The 10051-nt window shown below is 36.6% G+C and overlaps 1 long non-coding RNA gene across 1 annotated transcript in view; it reads right to left on the minus strand.

Annotated features, from left to right (window-relative positions):
• The window catches only part of LOC117197023 (uncharacterized), a 43587-nt gene extending 33793 nt beyond the window's left edge, over positions 1-9794 (minus strand). The window contains exons 1-2 of the long non-coding RNA XR_004477493.2: positions 9646-9794; positions 8728-8803 (exon numbers count right to left, since the gene is read on the minus strand). This is a non-coding gene — a long non-coding RNA (uncharacterized LOC117197023). The remainder of the gene's footprint in view (positions 1-8727; positions 8804-9645) is intronic.
• Positions 9795-10051: the final 257 nt, after the last annotated feature.

Here is a 10051-nt window from a genome sequence, read left to right on the forward strand (position 1 = left end):
AGCTGGCTTCACTCCCTCACCCAGTGTGCACGGGGACGAGAGTTTCTGTGGTGGCAATCTCTGCCCTGGAGTTAGATTCACTCACGCACGTGTCTGTGTTGTGATTGTAGGTAAGCAAGTCTGTGTGTGTACTCTTTAAGAGCAGTATCTAGGTTTCTTACAGACCTCTGTCTCGTAAGCCCCACTGGTTTTCAAACCAGCTAAGGGGGCTTGTCTTCCCAGGGTCCGACCCCAGGGTTGGGTTGCCCAATGTGTAGCTCAAAACCCTGACATCCCAGGGAGGATCCTGAGGCTGTGACACCCCCCTGCACTTCTGTGTACGCCACTAGGGATGCAGGTCCCAACCAGGTCACTCCTCCTCCCTTCCTACCAGCCTCAGTGTGGATCTTTTTTCACAGGCTTTGTGGTGGAAAAGCCATCCTGCTCGTCCCCAGGTTGATTTCAGCAAGAGTTGTTCTATACATAGGTGTAGTTTTGATGTGTTTGTGAGAGCAGGTCAGCCCAGCATCGTCCTGATATTAAACAATTGTTTTAGATCACTTTTCTGGTCTCTGTAACATCACCCTTAAAATATAATCATTTCTTGAAATCTTTGAAGAAGGTTAAATAGATAATATTTTAAGCTGGATTTAGAGACTGTCTATAAGTTCATTTCAAAGTAGTTATAAAGGAAAGTGTGACCCATAAATGATTTTGGCTCATAATTTCACATCTATTTTCATAACACTTCAAGAAATTCCATTTATGTCCATTTATGTCCACATACCTAATGTGTAGTACATACATCACTTCTTGACAGAACTGTACATTAAAACTGTAGGTAAACATAGTCAAATACTAGTTGATGGATGTATGTCAGTATTTATAAAATTTTAAATCTCAATATTTACAAAAGTTTTTGTTTAGTAGGTTTTAAATGGTCTCCTACAATGTTATGCTTCTCTAAGTAAGTTGTTTTAACTTTATTACCAAGTGAATATTTGCATTTATAAAGAAAAGAATTGTGATGATCATTAAAGCTTTTCCATTTCACTGAAACACTACAGGTACCATAAGGCTAATTCTACGTAAAAGCAAAAAGATGATAATGTCCTAAATTGCCAACAGTTAATTTTGAATATTTTGGCACATTATATGTTAACTTTTTATATGTTAACTTTTCCACCAGTATAAGAGTCATCTGCCCCAGGACCTGGCCCTGTGGCACCAGCCACAGGACAGGGCCTGGCAGCCAGCTGGGTCAGGGTACAGCCTCACCTACCCGTGAACCCACAGTAGTCAAACCTGCCCAAGTAGAAGGAAACATGCAGCCACCCCTAGAGAATATAACTCCAGTGACCAGAGGAGAATGTACTACTGGGCTCCGGGGACCTCCTACATAAGGCCAGATTGAGAAATACAAGGAGCTACCTAAAACAGAGGAGTATTTTCCAAATGAAAGAATAAGGCAAAACCCCAGAAGAACTGAGCAAAGTGGAGATAACTAAAGTTTAAGGTAATGATCATAAATGTGCTCAACAAACTCTGGAGCAGAAAGAATGAAGACAAATTTAACACAGCTAAAGGGTATAAAAGCTGATACAACAAAACATGCACTAGGGCTTTCCTGGTGGTGCAGTGGTTGAGAGTCCGCCTGCCAGTGCAGGGGACATGGGTCCATGCCGCAGAGCAGCTGGGACCATGAGCCATGGCCGCTGAGCCTGTGCTCCACAACAGTGAGAGGCCCGTGCACCACAAAAAAAAAAAAATGCACTAGAAGGAATCTATAGTGGATTAGAGGAATGGATCATCAGAGAACTGGAAGACAAAATAGTAGAAATCAACCAAGATGAACTGAAAAAGTTTTAATTAGGACAATTTAAGTGACCTCTGGAACAATGTCAACTGTACTAACATTCACATTATATGGGTCCTAGAAGAAGAGAAAAAGAGGCATATAACTTAACTGAAGAAATAATAGTTGTAAACTTCCTTCACATTGGAAATGGAAAAGAAACAAAAATCCAGATCCAGGAAGGATAGAGGGTCCCAAACAAGGTGAACCCAAGGAGAGCCACACCAAGACGCACTGTAGTTAAAAGAGCAAAAATTAGAATGGAGAGAGATGAGATGGTGGAGTAGAAGGACCTGAACTTCACCTCCTCACAAAAACACCAAAATCACAACTAACTGCTAAACAACCATCAACAAAAAAGACTCAGACCTACTAAATAAAAGCTATCCTATACCCAAAGACAAAGCAGCAGCCACAGGAGGGGCACTTTCATGATATCATCAAATCTCATACCTGCCAAGTTGGACGACCCACAAACAAGAAAATAATTATATTACAGAGTGCACCCACAGGAGTGAGAGTTCTGCCCCATGCAAGGCTCCCCAGCCTCATTCAGAGGAGCCCCCAGAGCATGTGGCCTTGAAGGCCAGCAGATCTTGAGTACAGGAGCTCCACAGTACTGGGGCAAACAGAGACTCCAGTCTTTGAGGGCACACACAAGGTTTTACATGGACTGGGACCCAGGACAAAGCAGTGACTCAGGAAAAACCTGGGTGAGACCTACCTGCAGGTCTTGGAGGGTCTCCTGGGGAGGCAGAGGTCAGCTGTGGCTGACTGTAGGGGCAAGGACACTGGTGGCGGCCACTCCAGGGAATACACAAAAGTCAATGGCACTAAAAGCTCGTTCTTTGAGAAGATAAAATTGACAAAGCTTTAGCCAGACTCCTTAAGAAAAAAAGGGAGAGGACGCCAATCAATAAAATTAGTAATGAAAAAGAAGTTTACAACTGACACTGCAGAGATACTACTACAAGCAACTCTATGCCAATAAAATGGACAACCTGGAAGAAATGGACAATTTCTTAGAATATTCCAAGACTGAACCAGGAAGAAACAGAAAACATGAACAGACCAATCACAAGTACTGAAATTGAAACCGTGATTAAAAATCTTCCAAGAAACAAAAGTCTAGGACCAGATGGCTTCACAGACTAATTCTAGCAAACATTTAGTGAAGAGTTAACACCTACCCTTCTGAAACTATTCCAAGAAAATTGCAGAGGAAGGGACACTCCCAAGCTCATTCTATGAGGCCAATATCAACCCTCATACCAGAACCAGACAAAGACACCACAAAAATTACAGGCCAATATTACAGATGAACATAGATGCAAAAATATTGAACAAAATCCTAGCAAACTGAATCCAACAACACATTAAAAGGATCATACACCATGACCAAGTGGGAATGCAAGGATTCTTCAATATCTGCTAATCAGTGTGATATACACCACGTTAACAAACTGAAGAATGAATACTACAGGATCATCTCAATAGATGCAGAAAAAGCTTTTGACAAAATTCCACACCCATTTATGATAAAAACGCTCCAGAAAGTGAGCACAGAGAGAACCTACTTCAACATAATAAAGGCCATGCCATATATGACAACCCACAGGTAACATCATATGCAACAGTGAAAAGCTGAAAGCACTTCCTCAAAAATCAGGAATGAGACTAGGATGTCCATTCTTGCCACTTTTATTCAATGTAGATTTGGAAGTTCTAGTCAGGACAATCAGAGAGGAAAAGGAAATAAAAGAATCCAAATTGGAAAAGAAGTAAACGACATGATACTATACACAGAAAATCCTAAAGATGCTACCAGAAAATTACTACAGCTCATCAGTGAATTCTGTAAAGTTTCAGGATACAAAATTAATACACAGAAATCTCTTGCATTCCTATACACTAATAAGAAAGAGAAATTAAGGAACCAATCCCATTTACCACTGCATCAAAAAGAATAAAATACCTAGGTATAAATGTACCTAAGGATACAAATGACCTGTACTCTGAAACCTCTAGGACACTGATGAAAGAAATTGAAGATGACACAGATGGAGAGATATACCATGTTCTTGGATTGGAAGAATGAATATTGTGAAAATGACTCTACTACCCAAAGCAATCTACAGATTCAATGCAATCCCTGTCAAACTATCACTGGCATTTTTCACAGAACTAGAACAAAAAATGTTTAAATTTGTATGTAAACACACAAGACCCCGAATAGCCAGAGCAATCTTGAGAAAGAAAAACAGAGCTGGAGAAATCAGGCTCCCTGATTTCAGACTATACTACAAAGCTACATTCATCACAACAGTATGGTACTGGCACAAAAACAAATACAGATCAGTGGAACAGGACAGAAAGCCCAGAAATAAACCCACACAACTGTGGTCAATTAATCTACAACAAAAAAAGGCAAGAATATACAATGGAGAAAAGACAGTCTCTTCAGTAAGTCATGCTAGGAAAACTGGACAGCTACATGTAAAAGAAGGAAACCAGAACAATCTAACACGACACACACATAAACTCAAAATGGATTAAAGACCTAACTTGTAAGACCAGGTACTATAAAACTCTTAGAGGAAAACACAGAACACTCTTTGACATAAATCACAGCAATATATTTTTGATCCACCTCCTACAGTAATGAAAATAAAAACAAATGGGACCTAATGAAACTTAAAAGCTTTTGCACAACAAAGGAAACCATATAAAAACAGATGGGACCTAATGAAACTTAAAAGCTTTTGCACAACAAAGGAAACCATAAACAAAATGAAAAGACCATCCACAGAATGGGAGAAGATATTTGCAAACAAAGTGACCAACAAGGGATTAATCTCCCAAATATACAAATAACTCATGCAGCTCATTATCAAAAAACAACAAACAAACAACCCAATCAAAAAATGGGCAGAAGGTCTAAATTGTATGTCATCTTTGGAGAAATGTCTGAGGGCCAAGAAGCACATGAAATGATGCTCAACATCACTTATTATTAGAGAAATGCACATCCATACTACAGTGAGGTATCACCTCACACCAGTCAGAATGACCATCATTAAAATGTCTATAAACAATAAATGCTGGAGAGGCATGGAGAAAAGGGAAACCTCCTACATTGGTGCTGGGAATTTAAATTGGTACAAACATTATGGAGAACAGTATGGAGGTTCCTAAAAAAACTAAAAATAGAATTACCATAGGATCCAGCAATCTCCACAACTAGGCATATATCCAGAGAAGACCATAATTTGAAAAGATGCATGCACCCCAGTGTTCATTGCAGCACTATTTACAACAGCCAGGACAAGAATGCAACCTAAATGTCCATCGACAGAGGAACGGATAAAAAAGATATGGTACACATATACAATGGAATACTAGTCAGTCTTTAAAAAGAATATCATACTAAGTGAAGTAAGTCAGAAAGACAAATATGGTATCACTTATTTATGGAATCTAAAAAAATGATACAAAGTAACTTATTTACCTAACAGAAACAGATTCACAGACTTTGGTAACCGTAAGTTTGTTTTCAAAGGGGAAGTGTGGGAGGAGGGATAAATTAGGAGTTTGGGATTAACATATAAACACTACTATGTATAAAACAGATAATCAACAAGGACCTACTATATAGCATAGAGAATGCTACTCAGTATTCTGTAACAACCTATATGGGAAAAGGATCTGAAAAAGAACGAATATATGTATAACTGAATCACTTTTCTGTACACCTGAAACTAACACATTGTACACCAGCTATAATATAAAATAAAAATTAAATTTTAAAAATAGCAAAAATTAAAGGTAAAGAACGTATATTAAAAGCATCAAGAGAAAAACAACCATGTACAAGAGACTCCCATAAGACAATGAACTGACTTTTCACCAGAAACTTTGTAGGACATAAGAGGGTGGCAAGATGTATTCAAAGTGATGAAAGAAAAAAAAAAACTGCAACCAAGAATACTCTTTTTGCCTTTGCCAAGAAAAAAAATGTTCAAGGCATTTCTCTAAGGAGAAAAGACTACAATTACAAATATAAAAAAATCTCATTGGTAAGGGCAAACATTTAGTAAAGTTAGTGGATTCACAACTTATAAAGCTAGTAGGAAGGTTAAAACAGAATAGTAGTAAAATCGTCTATAACCACAATAAGTAGTTAAGGAACACACGAAACAAAAATATGTAAAATATGATGTTAACAACATTAAATGTGGGGGAGAGAATAAGAATGCAGAGTTGTTAGGACATGTTTAAACTTCAGAGATCACCTAAAATAATGACATATATATATATATGTGTATGCATATATATATGATTTTCATGGTAACCACAACCAAAAATTATAAAGGGATCCAAACAAAAAACCAAAGTTAGTTATCAAACCATAAGGTAAGAGAGCAAAAGAAGGAACAAAAAAAGAACTACCTATCAATAATTACTTTAAATGTAAATGGACTAAATTCTCCAATCAGAAAAAATAGGGTGGCTGAATAGATAAGAAAAAACATATATACACACACACTACCTATAAGACACTCACTTCAGATCTAAAGCACACACAGACTGAAAGTGAAAGAATGGAAACAAAAAAGAAAGCTGGGGTAGCAATACTTACATCAAATAAAAGAGACTTTAAAACAAAGACTGCAACAAGAGACAAAGAAGGACATTACATAATAATCAAAGGATCAATCCAACAAGATATAACCTTGTTAATATTTTTACACCCAACATAGGATCACCTGAATATATACAGCAAATATAACAGACATTAAGGGAGATAGTGACAGTAATACAAGGGTAATACAGTAATAGAAGGGTATGTTAATACCCCACTTATATCAATGGATAAATCAGAAAATCAATAAGAAAAATTTAGCCTCAAACAACACATTACATCAGTGCCTTAATAAATATATAAAGAACATTTCACTCCAAAACAGCAGAATACACATTCTTTTTAAGTGCACATGGATTATTTGCCAGGATAGATCACATGCTAGGACACAAAACAAGTCTCAGTCAATTTAAGAAGACTGAAATCATATCAAGCATCTTTTCTGACTACAATGGTTTGAGACTAGAAAAAAATAAAAGAATACTGCAAAAAAATACAATCATGCAGAGGTTAGAACAATATGCTACTAAAAAAAAAAAGTGGGTAATTAAAGAAATCAAAGAGGAAATAAAAAAACACCTGGAGATGAATGATAATGAAAACAATCTAAAATCTATGGGACACAGCAAATGCAGTTCTAACAGGGAAGTTTATCTCAATGCAAGCCTTCCTTAGGAAACAAGAAAAATCTCAAAACAATCTAACTTTACAATTAACGGAGCTAGAAAAAGAAGAATAAACAAATCCCAAAATTCATAGAAGAAAAGAAATCATAAAGAAATAGAGACTAAAGATCAATGGAACTAAGATCTGTTTCTTTAAAAAGATAAACAAAATTGATAAACCTTTAGCCAGAGTCATCAAGAACAACAGAGAGCCTATACATAAAATCAGAAATGAGAAAAGTCCCTGTGTTGTTCAAGGGTCAGCCACATACTATTCAGCAATGAATCCTGCACGCAACAACACTCATATACGTTGTAAGTTATAGGGCATGAAATAATCCAGTCAAAAATTTACATGAATGATTCCATTTCTAGTAAATTCTAGAACAGGCAGAACTAAGTGTTTCAGTGATGGAAAGCATATCAAGATTGACTGTAAAGGAGATTTTTAAGAACTTTTTAAGGGATGGACATGTTAGTGGTGTTTACACACATTTGTCAAAATTCATCAAGTTGTACATCTAACATTGGCACTTTTTATTGAGTGTAAATTATATCTCAATATAGTTGATTTAAACAACATTGAAGTACCCCATTTGTAAGAAGCTGAATCTTAAAATATTGACATAACATTTCATAAGATACTACAATGTGAATTCCTGCAAAAGCTTTATACCTTTTATTTTTGTGGAGCTGAAATTCAGAGTCAAATCTACAATTAAGGTTATGATCTACTCTTTCAGAATTCAAAAAAACAGTGTAAAAAGGAAAGCACTGGTCTACATACGAATTGCTAAAAATCCAGCCATATTCAATTCATGTATACACAAACTTATTGGATTTAATATCCACTTAAAAAGGTGAAATCCAGCCATATTCAATTCATATATACACAAATGATTTAATATCCTTTTAAAAAGGTGAAATTTGTATAATTTATCATTTTACCTATTTGAGCTAAATTTGTTCTGCATAAGAGTACAACAGTTACCTCTGATTATTGTTAGAATGTGTCAGATTTCAGCAAAGAGCCTTTCAGTCTAAATGCAGTATGTATTATAGTGTATATATAGTAGTTCTAACAAAATTAGAATTCAGAGCATTTTTCTCATGTCTAAGGAGCTTGTACTCACATTTCATGGCTCGCCTCAGGTGATGCCCCACGGAGTTAGCAGGGGTCCACCTGCCCAGTGCACTGTCTTCAAGGCTGTAGTTCTTTCTGCTCTGGACACTCTTCTTACGGTCTTCACATACTCCTCTCCCTCCCTGCATTTAGATTCTAGGTGTATACTGTAAAATTCAGGCTTTCCGATACAAAATTCTATAATAGACTTTTACTTTCCTATTCTACATTTTAAAATCTTGTTTCTTTTCCTCTAAGACATAACTTATGCATTAAACTTTAAGTGTATTTTTTATTATTCAAGGCTGTAGGTTCTGTGACAGAGTACTTTGATTTTCTTTGTCACTGCTTTATATTTAGTGCCTGTTTACAACAGGTGCTCTGGAAATACTATTTAGATCGACACCAGCTTGGGCACATAAATGAATGGAGGCATCTGAGGTGTATCACAGTTCTGACTTACCGTACTGATCAAGTTTCTTTTTTTCAACCTTGGTGTTAGCCCAGAAAAGTGAGAAATCGGGATTTCTCAGCTGGAGCTGCAGAAAAAAATAAAATCCGAGCCATTTAGAAAACAAGCTATACATCTGTAATAAAGCATAGTTTCCTATCTACTTTCAGGAAGACTAAAGGACTTAGAAATTAAAAACAAAAACTTATTTTCAGTTCTACTGTCTGAACGCATCGATTGTCTCCATTAATTTATCCTGATCTATCACCCAGGCAATAAAACATTTATTCTCATCCTCCCTCTTTCCATGATCACCTTGGTCCTCTATCTCCTTGCCAAGTGATTGTAATCACGTTCAAACTCACCAAGTGTAGATATTGAAAAGCAACAGAAGTGTTCTTTTTCTTTTTACCTGATTCCAACTAAAATCCAAATTGAACCTAAATTCAAGTCAAGAATATGTGGGCTATCTACTTTTTATATCCAACCTCTTCACAATCCACAATTATTTATTCACATTTGGCCCCAGTAGAAGGGGATGGGCCATAGGAAGGACAGTGGCAACTTGCAAAGGAATCTATTTGCTTTCTTTGGTCTGTGACACAGATTTGACTTATTCATCACCTCTGGTTCTACCGCCTGAATTTCAACAGGAGAAATTACAGCTCTGTGTTTTCTGCAGCAGACCAATTTAGCATCACAGAAAACGGTTTACTGTCATTTGCTTCCACTACTAACTAGTGTCAGACAAACTAGCAAAGCTTTTTTTGTTTTTTTAAGTAAGCAAAAATAAACTAAAATCAAGAGTGAACTAGGTTTGGATTCATTCAAGATTTGTTATTTGTTAGGTTTGACCTTGGGGAAGTATTCCACTCAAGTTGATTCACACAGTGTTACAAGGATTAAGTAGAGAAATCTTTGGTAACATACTTAGCAAGGAAGACACTGGGGTCCCGCCAAAACAGCAGCGATTCCAGAGAAGAATGGAGCTCCCCAGTGAAAGTCAGCCTCAGAATTCCCGCTGACTGGGTTCCTGTCAGCAAGACTGGATTGTTTTCACCTCTCAGCCATCAAGATAGTTCTGTAAAATAATCATTTATATTAATAACATAATTGGAGTGAGGTGGTTGATCTATTATCACCATATTTATTCACTCAATTTTCCTTCAATTGTTCCACCTATTTTTATATTTTATAAACGTATCTTTAAGAAGGTCTATACTCCTTTTCAGGAATATGTGAATATTCTAACAAATCCTTGATGAGTTTTGTTGAGTAAAATATTCGCATATTGAATTAATGCCATCCACAGTGCTTTTCCTCTAATAAGAAACAT

The sequence above is a fragment of the Orcinus orca genome, chromosome 21, assembly GCF_937001465.1.
Source record: "Orcinus orca chromosome 21, mOrcOrc1.1, whole genome shotgun sequence".
Classification (NCBI taxonomy): Eukaryota; Metazoa; Chordata; class Mammalia; order Artiodactyla; family Delphinidae; genus Orcinus; species Orcinus orca.